This window comes from Urocitellus parryii, chromosome 11 (assembly GCF_045843805.1).
Source record: "Urocitellus parryii isolate mUroPar1 chromosome 11, mUroPar1.hap1, whole genome shotgun sequence".
Taxonomy (NCBI): Eukaryota; Metazoa; Chordata; class Mammalia; order Rodentia; family Sciuridae; genus Urocitellus; species Urocitellus parryii.
Genome location: NC_135541.1, coordinates 101,358,504 through 101,373,361, shown reverse-complemented (window position 1 = coordinate 101,373,361; position 14,858 = coordinate 101,358,504). Strand labels below are relative to the sequence as shown.

General features: G+C 39.7%; 2 pseudogenes; one reads left to right on the top strand and one right to left on the bottom strand.

Annotated features, from left to right (window-relative positions):
* Positions 1–2,671: 2,671 nt before the first annotated feature.
* LOC144249357 (nudC domain-containing protein 2 pseudogene) lies at positions 2,672–13,430 on the bottom strand (annotated as a pseudogene).
* Positions 13,431–13,488: 58 nt separating this feature from the next.
* LOC113178558 (dual specificity protein phosphatase 4 pseudogene) lies at positions 13,489–14,641 on the top strand (annotated as a pseudogene).
* The last annotated feature ends 217 nt before the right edge of the window (positions 14,642–14,858 follow it).

Genomic DNA, 14,858 nt, shown 5'->3' with positions numbered 1-14,858 from the left:
CAGTTGACTGAGTCATTATGTCTAGACTTTTATTCAGTCCAGAAATGAACTCCATAAAAACACACTGGTGATCAATTATCCAGAAAAACAAGAATTACCCAGGATTAAGCAATTGAGAGTAGAATTTAAGTATAACTCTTTGAAATACTGTTAATAATATTTTTAAGAATGTATTAAGAAGTTCTTATTGCTAATCCTCAATTTGGCAGACTTGGGTTTGGGAAAATGAAATAACAGTTTTTTTTAAATGTTAATTTTAGTATTGTTAATTCCCCCTTCCTCCCCTAGACCTTACTTAGAATTAGAAAATACAGACACCTTCTCCATGCTATCTTACATTTTAGGGCAATAAAGTCATTCACATCCTTTCAATATTTTTTTCTTCCTGTTTATCAGCATATAATTGGACAAAGTTATTGTGAAACCAAGGCTGTATCTCAAGAGTCACACTTGAGAATGACTCTCATTTAATTAGGCATAGCAAGCCCACTATGTATGGAGAGTCCTGGTTGACTTAACATCATGGGGTTTGTGAAAGGCTTTGTCCTGTAGCAGATGGAAATGTCACTATCCTGGAGCATGTAAGCCCCTCTGGCTTGAAATCTCCTTTGCAGGGTTCTATATTCATGACTGGTCCTATATTTATTTCTTATCAGTAAAGGGATATTTCTACATTTGTAAAAATTCAAGAAAAAAGGAATTTACACTAATTTTTGAGTGTTAAAGGTGAAATCTGGCTGAGCAAGTTTCTAAACACTGTTTTTTTGGTTTTTTTTTTAGATTCTTGATAGAAAAGGTAATTTCCAAATGATATCTGAGATTTGGTTTCAAAATTTTCAGGCAGAAGTAAATTCTTTGGTATTTTGCTTGCTCGGTTCTGAAAGTCTAGATTTACAGAGCAATCCCAAGATTCCATGTATAGTTAAGTAATATTCTTCACAATCTGTATACAAAAAGCAGAACAAATCTAAATTCACTAACCTTCTTGTGCTACAGGACAATCTTTGGAGATTGCATTGATCACAAGATGAGAAATTCAAAAATTATTTGAAGTTTAGTTAAAGTTAAAAGATCTTTTTCAATGTTGTACAATAAAAGGGAACTTAAGGGTTATCTAGAGAATAAAGACTTATTTATTATTGATTTAGAGTCCAAGATTTAATAACCTTACATGTTAATTTGCAGAGTTTTCCTCAATGAAGAATCAACATTAACTCCTGTCATGTGGAACAGAAAATTCCAATATTTATAGATTATGGCCTTATTGAACATTAAACAGTTCTGAATGTAATGGAGTAATCACAGTCTAACAGTTATTTATTTATTTATTAAAGCACATATATCACTTCTCCTTCATTGTTAACCTAGTTAAACAAAATTTTGACATGAATTCTTTTGTATAAGAGACCATATTCTAATATTTTTCAAACGATAGCTTAATATAATATTAATATTATACACACATGGAACTAGAAGGAAAAGAAGGACCCATTCACTAAAAGTCTCAAATTATACCAAATCTTTACCACTATTAATCAGGGAGAAGTTATTTTTGGTTTATTAAGCTTTTTGTATCTATTTTACATATAAAGTTAAGATACCTGGGAAAAGATAAATAAATTCAGAAATTTCCCTATTTAAACACCTTCAAGAGTAAACAATTTTGGTGGGAATTTTTTTTCTAATAAATATCTTCATTCATAATATATGAATTGATACATTTCATATAATTTATATTTAATTTAAAATTTTTGCTTTTGTGTTTGAGAACAATGTTTATTCTCCAGAATTCTTGTTTTGCTTAGATATTTGGGGATATATTTAAAGCTTAAAAACTGGCATGCAATGTAATTTATTGCATTGTCTTATCTTTTCAAGTTGTATGCTAATTTTTTTCATGTTGCTGTGTTCTGTTCATTTTTCTATTACTTGCTAGTCTAGTGGTATTCTACACACTCAGAATTTAGTGACTACAAAGGCCTGTCTATGGCCAGCACTATTTCCAGATACTCAAGAAATGAGTTTTCAACCAATCCCTCAAAAACCTTCACTTAAAGAATGAAAAGAATTCATTCTGTATTTAGTCCTTGAGCTCTTTGATTAACTGCTATAAAAATATCAATCATTTTCTCTTTTACCAGTTTCATCTTTTGTCCTTGTTCTTTTTTTTATCTTCTTCATAAATTTTGTCTCTGCCTACAATGATACTATTTCAATTGCCACCAAAAATGCTGATGAGGATAGTTATTTTCTTCTTAATGTTACAATATCATTTTTTTCTCTTTCTGAAAAAGGTTATTGAACTTTATTCCTGCACCACACTTATCAAAAGAAAAACTTAATTTTCCCTGAAGGTACACTTTCATTTAATATGATCAGCACCCCAATGTTTTTTGTAGTAAAAATGCATTTAAATATGAAACTGGTAAAATGTAGTGTATAAAACTCCATGCTGAGCAAAAATAAGTCCAAAAAATTACCATATGTCCACAGAAAGTTCCCATTGTTTGTTTCCTATGTAAATCATATTTGAATGCAATTTTTAGAACCATATTTAAATGTATTTTGCAATTTAAATGCAAGCATCCATATTTTTCTTCTAGCACATAATTTGTTCCTTTAAGTTGGCAACATCTGCTAGGATCCACAGAATGTACCCCCCAAAAAGTTATTACTTAAGGTTTGAAAAATCTGGTCCACATTTACTATAGTTTCCTGAGATTTCTGCTCCACTGAAGTCAAAACCAGGAATTTTCTTTTTGGAATCTCTCTAATGTAAGTTTTCTCTGCATTTGGTCTTGTACAGAAAGATCAACTGCATACTCAGATTCTAGAAGAGAAGTCCAACAATTTGCCACATCTCTATTTGTCTTTCAGAGAACAACAGGAATCATTTTTCTATCCTCCAAAGTTCACATTCCCTCATCAGCTATTGTAGAATCAAAGAGTTTGCCCCCAGGGCAATGCCCCCTACTGCAATCCTCAACTGGGGCTGATGTGCTCCAGCCACTGCTGCACCGAGCCACCACCTTCAATATCAATTTTGACTTTAATACTGAGCAATGGAAAAACATTATGAATTCATTACACTAATTGTTCACACACTTCATAATTCCAACATCATTTTTTTAATTAAGAAAAGAAAATTAGAGGGTATCTTTTAAAATCTCACAAAAGTAACATTTCTTATAGTTTCTTTAGCATAATCTCCTTTTTGAGTTCAGCTTCAGTTCTTGAAGATGAATCCCTTGAATGTTATAATTTTAGGATATTCCTTTTCTATTCTTTATGAGAAAATGAGACATTTTATTTTAATAATATTTCACTGTAATTGTCAAACATTCAAACTGAGTTATCTGTAAAATTTAAAAAAAACACAAAACAGAACTTTTTTTTTTAGTAATGCTGATGATGCACTGCCTGTAAAATATTCTAAAAATTTATGTAATGGGATATTATTATCACATTAATCTAGTGTTATAAGTAGTGTCTAATTAGAATGGAAAATGTTATAGAAAGGTGAGATTTTTTTGCAAGTTTTCTCTAAGAAAGACATAATTTGTATTGATAGTAAATATTTTCATGATCATAAGAGGCTACAATAGTTCCAGTAGGTTTTACAAGGGCTTTGTCTTCCTGTCTGAATGATGGTTAATTTCAAGTACAATGAAACATGCTATTTTGAGAATTGTTTTTGTAACAACAGTTTTATCAGCCCTATAATTTAATAAAATGTTGTATTTGAACCAATCTGTTAGCAATCAGAGAAGACAGGTCTACCACGCGGCCTGCGCAGTGGTTTCATTAATGAGGTTCTAGGCATAAAGTTAGTTAGACGAGATCGAAATAAAAACACAAGACTCAATTACCTTAATTCTATTGCTAGGTCCCAGATGGCTCCCCTCTCTGGTTCGCTCCTCTAGCCACCCAGCAGGGCAGCAAGGATTACTCAGGGCTAGCAGGAGAGAGAGAGCGAGCACGCTGGGGACTAGCCTTTTATTAGGGAACAAGAGATTCAGGGGAGAATTCCATCCAATGAAGGTTGAGGGGGGGCTGCACTCCAAGGTCAGGGTCAGTGATTGGGTCCCCGGGGTCAGTGGTCAGGCACACCCCCACACGGATGGGATCTCTCATCAGGAAAGGGCCGGGAAAAACTTCGACTTTTGCCAAAGTGCCTCAGACCCTTAACGGGAGGCACCCGATCACGTGTGAGAATGGCTCCCCACAGACAGGTAAATCTGCTGAAACTTGTCAGTGCTCTAACTCAAGGGGCTGGCAACCTTTCACAACTGTGCCAGATGGTGACACCCTAGAACATTCTGACTGGTGCCCAGCCTCTGGCAGCATCTTGACCCCCTCTGTGTTTACTACTATTTGGAGTCTTTGCCTCAGACCCAGGCACCATTAGCATCAATCTTTTCTTTTTTTTTTTTTTTTTTTTGCTCTTGAACTTTGGAGCCTTTATTAAATAAAATAAAGGTTACTTAAACACAGAACTGCAGTACCATGACAATTGAGATGACTTAAATGACTACTAAGTGATCAGTGGATGAGTAATGTATAGAGTAGACACATTGGACAAAGGGAATATATCTGTTGCGGAATAGAACAGGATGACATGAGTTTTATCATGCTGCTTGGAACAATGTGAAGTTTTGACACTTTTTATTTCTCAAATTTTTCACTTAATATTGTTTGAAATGTAATTAACTGGGGGAGTAGCTGAAGCTATGGAAAGTGAAACTGTCTATAAGGTAGAGAAGGGGCTACTCTGAAAGGTCCTTTCATAGTCACCTGTTAACTTATATTAAGAAATTTTTAATAAATTTTATTCAATGAGTGCTACTAATACAAAAAAGGAACATGTTTTTAAGTGCAGACAAATGTTGGAGAAAGCCCCCAAATTTACTCTTGTTTTCTTGCAATCAGTAAAAGAGGGAAATGTGACTAGACATAAATAACATTGGCCCTAATATAAAGATAAACTTGTTACTTAGGCAGGCAGGAGAAACACAGCTATCCACAAACTAAGAATAAAGAGAAAAATTTTCTCATGGTACTCTATAATATAGCAAAAAAACAAATATAAAACCTTATCACTTTAGTATGTGCAGATTGCAATTTCAGAAAGCTATTTTTTAAACACTATTCTTAAATTAGGTTAGTGGTATAACTCAAAAATAATAGTTAGTAATGGCAGTTTTGTATGGGGACAATATCATCCAAATGTGCAGTTATTTCATAGTCTGAACTGGGGGATAGGGTTTTAATTTAAGTATAAATTTTCTTTTTTTTTATTGGTCGTTCATAACATTACATAGTTCTTAATACATCATATTACACGGTTTGATTCAAGTGGATTATGAACTCCCGCTTTTACCCCGTATACAAATTGCTGTATCACATCAGTTACCCTTCCATTGATTGACATATTGCCTTTCTAGTGTCTGATGTATTCTGCTGTCTGTCCTATTGTCTACTATCCCCCCTCCCCTCCCCTCCCCTCCCCTTTTCTCTCTCTACCCCTTCTACTGTAAATCATGTCTTCCATTTGTATTCTCTTGACTTACCCCTCCTTACCTCTTATATGACATTTTGTATAACCCTGAGGATCGCCTTCCATTTCCATGCAATTTCCCTTCTCACTCCCTTTCCCTCCCACCTCTCATCCCTGTTTACTGTAAATATTCTTCTCAAGCTCTTCGTCCCTACCCTGTCCTTGTTTACACCCCTTATATCAAAGGAGTCATTTGGTATTTGTTTTTTAAAGATTGACTAGCTTCACTTAGCATAATCTGCTCTAATGCCATCCATTTCCCTCCAAATTCTATAATTTTGTCATTTTTTAATGCAGAGTAATACTCCATAGTGTATAAATGCCACATTTTTTTATCCATTCATCTATTGAAGGGCATCTAGGCTGGTTCCACAGTCTTGCTATCGTGAATTGAGCTGCTATGAACATCGATGTAGCAGTGTCCCTGTAGCATGCTCTTGTTAGGGCTTTAGGGAATAGACCGAGAAGGGGAATAGCTGGGTCAAATGGTGGTTCCATTCCCAGCTTTCCGAGAAATCTCCATACTGCTTTCCAAATTGGCTGCACCAATTTGCAGTCCCACCAGCAATGAACAAGAGTGCCCTTTTCCCCGAATCCTCTCCAGCACTTATTGTTGTTTGACTTCCTAATGGCTGCCAGTCTTACTGGAGTGAGATGGTATCTTAGGGTAGTTTTGATTTGCATTTCTCTGACTGCTAGCGATGGTGAGCATTTTTTCATGTACTTGTTGATTGATTGTATGTCCTCCTCTGAGAAGTGTCTGTTCAGGTCCTTGGCCCATTTATTGATTGGGTTATTTGTTATCTTATTGTCTAATTTTTTGAGTTCTTTGTATATTCTGGTTATTAGGGCTCTATCTGAAGTGTGTGGAGTAAAGATTTGTTCCCAGGATGTAGGCTCCCTATTTATCTCTCTTATTGTTTCTTTTGCTGAGAAAAAACTTTTTAGTTTGAGTAAGTCCCATTTGTTGATTCTATTTGTTAACTCTAGCGCTATGGGTGTCCTATTGAGGAATTTGGAGCCCGATCCCACAGCGTGTAGATCATAACCAACTTTTTCTTCTATCAGATGCCGTGTCTCTGATTTAATATCAAGCTCCTTGATCCATTTTGAGTTAACTTTTGTGCACGGCGAGAGATAGGGATTCAGATTCATTTTGGTGCAAATGGATTTCCAGTTTTCCCAGCACCATTTGTTGAAGATGCTATCCTTCCTCCATTGCATGCTTTTAGCCCCTTTATCAAAAATAAGATAGTTGTAGTTTTGTGGATTGGTTACTGTGTCCTCTATTCTGTACCATTGGTCCACCCGCCTGTTTTGGTACCAGTACCATGCTGTTTTTGTTACTATTGCTCTGTAGTATAGTTTGAAGTCTGGTATCGCTATACCGCCTGATTCACACTTCCTGCTTAGTATTGTTTTTGCTATTCTGGGTCTTTTATTATTCCATATGAATTTCATGATTCTTTTATCTATTTCTACAAGATATGCTGTTGGGATTTTGATTGGCATTGCATTGAACTTATAGAGAACTTTTGGTAATATCGCCATTTTGATGATGTTAGTTCTGCCTATCCATGAGCAGGGTATGTTTTTCCATCTTCTAAGGTCTTCTTCTATGTCTTTCTTTAGGGTTCTGTAATTTTCATTGTATAAATCTTTCACCTCTTTTGTTAGGTTGATTCCCAAGTATTTTATTTTTTGGGGGGATATTGTGAATGGAGTAGTTGTCCTCATTTCCGTTTCAGAGGATTTGTCACTGATATACAGGAATGCCTTTGATTTATGCGTGTTGATCTTATATCCTGCCACTTTGCTGAATTCATTTATTAGCTCTAATAGCTTCTTTGTAGACCCTTTTGGGTCTGCTAGGTATAGAATCATATCATCTGCAAATAGTGATAATTTAAGTTCTTCTTTTCCTATTTTTATGCCTTTAATTTCTTTTGACTGTCTAATTGCTCTGGCCAGTGTTTCGAGGACTATGTTGAACAGAAGTGGTGAGAGAGGGCATCCCTGTCTTGTACCAGATCTTAGAGGGAATGCCTTCAATTTTTCTCCATTCAGAATGATGCTGGCCTGTGGCTTATCATAGATTGCTTTTACAATGTTGAGGTATGATCCTGTTATCCCTAATTTTTCTAGCGTTTTGAACATAAAGGGATGCTGTACTTTGTCCAATGCTTTTTCTGCATCTATTGAGATGATCATATGGTTCTTATTTTTAAGTCTATTGATGTGGTGAATAACATTTATTGATTTCCGTATATTAAACCAGCCTTGCATCCCAGGGATGAATCCTACTTGATCATGATGTATAATTTTTTTGATATGTATTTGAATCCGATTCGCCAGAATTTTATTGAGGATTTTTGCGTCAAGGTTCATTAGAGATATTGGTCTGTAGTTTTCCTTCTTTGATGTGTCTTTGTCTGGCTTCGGAATCAGGGTGATGTTGGCTTCGTAGAATGAATTTGGAAGTTCTCCCTCTTTTTCTATTTCCTGAAATAGCTTGAAAAGTATTGGTGTTAGTTCCTCTTTAAAGGTTTTGTAAAACTCTGCTGTATACCCATCCGGTCCTGGGCTTTTCTTAGTTGGTAGTCTTTTGATGGTTTCTTCTATTTCCTCTATTGTTATTGGTCTGTTTAGGTTGTCTATATCCTCCTGGCTCAATCTGGGCAGATCATAGGACTCAAGGAATTTATCTATGCCTTCACTATCTTCTATTTTATTGGAGTATAAGGATTCAAAGTAATTTCTGATTATCTTCTGTATTTCTGAAGTGTCTGTTGTGATATTGCCTTTTTCATCCCGTATGCTAGTAATTTGGGTTCTCTCTCTTCTTCTCTTCGTTAGCATGGCTAAGGGTCTGTCAATTTTATTTATTTTTTCAAAGAACCAGCTTTTAGTTTTGTCAATTTTTTCAATTGTTTCTTTTGTTTCAATTTCATTAATTTCAGCTCTGATTTTAATTATTTCTTGCCTTCTACTTCTTTTGCTGTTGTTTTGCTCTTCTTTTTCTAGGATTTTGAGATGAAGTATGAGATCATTTATTTGTTGGTTTTTTCTTTTTTTGAGGAATGAACTCCAAGCAATGAATTTTCCTCTTAGAACTGCTTTCAATGTGTCCCATAGATTCCGATATGTTGTGTCTGTGTTTTCATTTAACTCTAGGAATTTTTTAATTTCCTCCTTGATGTCTTCTAAAACCCATTGATCACTCAGCAACCTATTGTTCATTCTCCAGGTGATGCTTGCTTTTTCCTTTCTTCTTTTATCATTGATTTTCAGTTTCATTCCATTATGATCAGATAAGATGCATGGTATTATCTCTATCCCTTTGTATTGTCTAAGAGTTGCCCTGTGACATAGTATATGGTCTATTTTTGAGAAGGTTCCATGTGCTGCTGAGAAAAAAGTGTAGCTACTTGATGTTGGGTGGTATAGTCTATATATGTCAATTAAGTCTAGGTTGTTAATTGTGTTATTGAGTTCTATAGTTTCCTTATTTAACTTTTGTTTGGAAGATCTGTCCAGTGGTGAGAGAGGTGTGTTGAAGTCTCCCATGATTATTGTATGTTGGTCTATTAGACTCTTGAACTTGAGAAGAGTTTGCTTGATGAATACAGCTGCACCATTATTTGGGGCATATATATTTATGATTGTTATGTCTTGTTGGTGTATGGTTCCCTTGAGCAGTATGAAGTGTCCTTCTATATCCCTTTTGATTAGCTTTGGCTTGAAATCTATTTTATTAGATATGAGTATGGACACTCCTGCTTGTTTCCGAGGTCCATATGAGTGATATGATTTTTCCCAACCTTTCACCTTCAGTCTATGTATATCTTTTCCTATCAAATGCGTCTCCTGTAGACAGCATATTGTTGGGTCTTGTTTTTTGATCCATTCTACTAGCCTGTGTCTCTTAATTGGTGAGTTTAAGCCATTAACATTTAGGGTTATTATTGAGATATGGTTTGTTCTTCTATCCATATTTGTTTATTGATGTTACTAAACCTGATTTGTTATCCTCTTTGACTACTTTCCCCCCTTTACTGTCCTACCTCCCATTGTTGGTTTTCAATGTTGTTTTCCATTTCCTCTTCCTGTAATGTTTTGCCAAGGATTTTTTGAAGAGATGGTTTTCTAGCTGCGAATTCTTTTAACTTTTGTTTATTGTGGAAGGTTTTAATTTCATCTTCTAACCTAAAGCTTAATTTCGCCGGATACACGATTCTTGGTTGGAGCCCATTGTCTTTCAGTGTTTGAAATATGTTATTCCAGGATCTTCTAGCTTTCAGAGTCTGTGTTGAGAGATCAGCTGTTATCCTGATTGGTTTACCCCTAAATGTAATCTGCTTTCTTTCTCTTGCAGCTTTTAAAATTCTCTCCTTATTCTGTATGTTGGACATCTTCATTATAATGTGTCTAGGTGTGGATCTCTTATGATTTTGCACATTCGGCGTCCTGTAGGCTTCTAGGATTTGGGAATCTGTCTCATTCTTCAAGTCTGGGAAGTTTTCTCGTATTATTTCACTGAATAGACTTTTTATTCCTTTGGTTTGGAGCTCTGTGCCTTCCTGTATCCCAATGACTCTTAAATTTGGTCTTTTGATATTATCCCATAATTCTTGGATGTTCTGCTCATAGTTTCTTAGCAGACTTGCTGAGCTGTCTATGTTCTTTTCCAGTTGAAATACTTTGTCTTCATTGTCTGATGTTCTCTCTTCTAAGTGATCTACTCTGCTGGTAGTATTCTCAATTGAGTTTTTAAGTTGGTTTATTGTTTCCTGCATTTCTAGAATTTCTATTTGTTTGTTTTTTATTACCTCTATCTCCCTGTGAAATTGATCGTTTACTTCCTGGATTTGTTTATGTAGTTCATTGTCAATGTGATCTTTCATTGTCTGATTTTGCTGTCTCATGTCTTCCTTGAGACTCCAGATCATCTGAAGCATGTATATCCTGAACTCCTTATCTGACATTCCATCTGTTGCAGCTATTACCTCTTCTAAAGTTGAGTTGACCTGCATTGCTTGTGGTCCTTTCTTTCCTTGTCTTTTCATACTGCTCGAGTTTCTTTCTGCTTGGTGAAACTGTTGTGTTTTGAAATTTACCCCCTATTTATTTATGTTGCTCTTGTATACTTGAAAAGTCTCCCTTGCAGGTGCGGGCGGCGGCTGTGCCCCTACTCCAATTGGGGTGACGTGTCTACCACGCTGGCGGCTCTCTGGGCCTGTTCCGGGAGTGGAAGGCGGCTCTGCTCTGTCCCTATTCCAATTGGGGTGTCGTGACTACAATGCTGGCAGGTCGCTGGGCCTGTTCCGGGCGTGGGCGGTGGGCTTGGCTGGCGGGATTCCACCTAATGGCAGTCCCTAACCTCCCTGCTTGCTAATTAATGGCTTCTCTGAGGCGCCACGCCTTCTGTAGCTGCGGGGCAGGCCGCGCGAATCAGTTGGCCTGGATCTCCGGGGTCCTGGTGCTGGCTGTTTTGATGTTGCAAGCTGTTGGAGAGTGGTGGTGTATTCTTCAGCTTTCCCGGATGGTGGCTGCTGACTGCCTGGATGGAGTGTCCGCTGTTTTGATGTTGCACTCTGAAGGAGAGTGGCGGTGTATCCTTCAGCTTTCCCGGATGGTGGCCGCTGACTGCCTCGGCGGAGTGTCCGCTGTGGGGGATGGGACTGTACCGCTTCCTTCCCCTTCTGAGAACCCGTGCTCGGCCCAAGGGTCCGTGTGGGCTTGGCTGGTGGGATTCCACCTAATGGCCTTCCCTAACCTCCCTGCTTGCCAATTAATGGCTTCACTGAGGCGCCACGCCTTCTGTAGCCGCAGGGCAGGCCACGCGAATCAGTTGGCCTGGATCTCCGGGGCCCTGCTGCAGGCTGCTGGGATCCCTGGCACTCTATCACTTTGATTTTTTCTGCTTGCCCCTCCCCCAGCGCTGGCTAGCCAGGTTTCCTTTTGGCTGCTACTGGGAGGAGGGGTTGGAGGTCAGGTGTCTCTGGTTTCCCCCTAGTCTGTATGGAGGCTCAGCTTGATACTCCCTCTCCCGGCAAGCCTAGGAGAGATTTTATGCAAATTCCCGCTGTCTGGGGGGTGAGCTGAATGACACCGACCTGTTTTGATGTCGCACTCTGAAGGAGAGTGGCGGTGTATCCTTCAGCTTTCCCGGATGGTGGCCGCTGACTGCCTCGGCGGAGTGTCCGCTGTGGGGGATGGGACTGTACCGCTTCCTTCCCCTTCTGAGAACCCGTGCTCGGCCCAAGGGTCCGTGTGGGCTTGGCTGGTGGGATTCCACCTAATGGCCTTCCCTAACCTCCCTGCTTGCCAATTAATGGCTTCACTGAGGCGCAGGAGGGCATTTTTAAAGCCCTTGGAGAGGCTACGTGGCAACAAACACATCTGTTCACCCATGAATGACTTCAAGCCTCAATGTTACCATCAGGTCAGAATGCTCTTTCTCACCCAGAATAACAGGCCCAGGTTCACTACATGTGTTTCCATGAACCATTAACCTGTGTTGGCATGGTTTGTCCTGTCTGCCTGTCTCAAAGCCCCATGATTGGGTGAGGCTTACTGTTTTCAGAAAAGCCAGTGGTGCCCTTGCATGGGTGCCCTGCTTCCCTGGGAGCTGCATGGCTGAACAGTGGGTTGAAAGAAAAGCATAAAGGGGCTGGGGTTTCTGGGCAGTGGACCCATGTACAGACAGCATTCTTGGACATTCCCACTTTTTCCTTGATTCCTGGAAATCTTAAATGCATCTTTCCTTTTTTTTCAATTGTTTATCTCAGGTATTTTGTCACTATGTTGGCAAGTGACCTAATACAGGCAAAAAGGAAGTCTCAAAATTTTCTTAAGGACTTGTTCAGAGTAGATGATTTGACAACAGAACTAGATGATGAGTCAACAAAGTAAACCATGTGAAAAATCACAAAAAAATTTCAAAAAAAGCAAAGCATTTTAGTAAAATATACATATGGGATAAAGATAAAAATTACAAGGGAATTTTGAAATAATTTTGAGCAGATGATAACTGACCTTAAACCAATCAACAGCAACAGGATGCGTCTTAAGAAGTTCTTAAATTACTGCTTCTACTTCCACATTTTTACATTAGATAAAGACACATGGATGGATAAAATCACTGTTGACTCTGAAAATCCACCTTGAGTAGCTGCAAAAAAAAAAAAAAAACAAGAAGGAAGGAATTAAGACAAAGTGGAGGAAAGGAGATAATAAAGTGAGAAGGTAAAATAAAGACAGGAGAAAATGATGACACCATAAAGAAAAACAAGAAAACAGAAAAGGATTTCTCAAAAAGTTCGCCAAACTTGATGAGGACAAGACTAAGTGAGATAGAAAAGCACAATGGGCAATACCAAATCAAAAAGTTATCTGAATGGATCCTACGATGTCACAATAACTCAGCACTGTGTATACTCTTGTAATGATGTAAGATATGAAAAACAATTATCTCAGTGACAACATAGATGACAAGCATCTTGCCAAACCAATTATCAAATTTCCTCCAAGAAAAAGTGGAGGAAGGGTGCAGAGCTCTGGTGGTACTGGGGGAAGAGCAGCAATGACAAAGCTGCAGACCAAGGGGCAGGAGCAGCAAAATGTGTTTGAGGCAACAACAGGAGGGGGCCAGTGCTACTCTGCCTTTAACACACACACTTCTGCTGCCACCCCCTAGTGAGTGCATGCTGTGCGAGGCACCTGAGGCTTCTAGGGCTGTTATGTAACCTGAAGGCTGAAGGAGGAAAGGGATCCAATAGGGGTCTGGCCGCCCAAGCCTCTGGGGACTAAGTTGGTGGTCACTTCTGAAGGCTCCCTCTCTTAATCTATCGCGCCAGTTCCTACACTCCATGGTGACGATTGATTAACTGGGAGAGATGGACTGAACTGTGCTCAAAAGGCTGATGAAGATGGGCAAGAACCGCCAAGGCAGAGGCTGTAGCTGTGGCGGCAGCAGGGATGAGGTTGGGAGGAGGTGGTTGCCTGGGCTGCGGGGCAGGTTGGAAGGTGAGGTGCGTGGTGGCAGTGGGGCTGACAACAGCCGAAGTCCCCAAATCCGGAGGCTAGGGAGTGCCAGCAAGCGCTTGCTGCTCTACTTTTTGCACACCATTCCTATCCGAGGTCGGTCCACCTCCTTAGATACAACACCCAGGACAATAGGTGGGCCAAGGGCTCCAGGAGCCTGGAGTCCATCCTGCACGTCCAAGAGCAAGTGTGCTCTCTTGTGCTCTAGCCTCTACTTGGCTGTCATCCTCTACTTTGATCAGAGCTCCCATGCCAAGGGCTCAGGGAGGACTGCACTTTGACTCCAGTAGTGCAGGCACTCCATCCTAAGCCCAGTGAGCAGACATCTGCTTGCTCCAATGTGGCTGTGAGATGGTTTCCTCTGCTTACCCAGAATTCTATTCCAAAACCAACGCACCTGCAGACATCCCCCCAGTGCCACGGAGTCTTTTCACCTGGGCTGCAGCTCCAGTGGAACCACTCTGCTCATCCAGGTGGCAGGTCCCTTGGAGATTCTTTGGTTCCCTACTTCCATGGTGCCTTCCATGCTGCCTGGAGAGACATACTGCACGCCCTAGGGGGTACTGTTGAATGTCTCCTCCCAGTGCCCAAACCACATGGAAGGACACGACCAGTACAAACGCATCCCGTGGAAGACAACCACAAGTCCAACATAGGCTCCTGGCTCATGGAAGCCATGGAGTAGGACTGTGCGGTGAAGGACTGCCCCGGTCCAAGGATGGTGCACTGCTAGGAGGGCATCTTGTGCTCTGCTACCATCTGCTTGGCCTAGCAGATGAAGAAGGAGCAGCTGAGCTGGCAAAGGCCTTGAGCCGCATGGAGCAGCTGTCCCAGGTGTTGGCCACATCCTGCCCCTCCAGGCCCGCCAGCTCTTCAGGCCCCTTAGGGGAGCTGCAAGCCCACTCCCACCCTTACCTCACAATTTGTCTTCAGCTTCCCTCTCTCCCTGGTGTGCATTTGGCCCCCAGCAGTCTGCGGGACCTGCACAGACCCAGCATTACCTCCCCTAGCACTCAGAGCCACTCACCTAACCCCTAAAACCAAGGTTGCCTACCAGCAAGGGATGCAAGGTCCTCGTGTGGGACTGAACAATATATAAATTTGTTTTAAGAGTATATAATGAGTTTAATGCCTACTATGGTAGATGTCTTTTTCTCCATTTATCATGCCTTCTACAATGGCATAGACTGATAATATATAAGTGCAGTTTCCCAGTCTCATCTGGAGTAAGGGTTCCAATTGGCATTTATTCTTC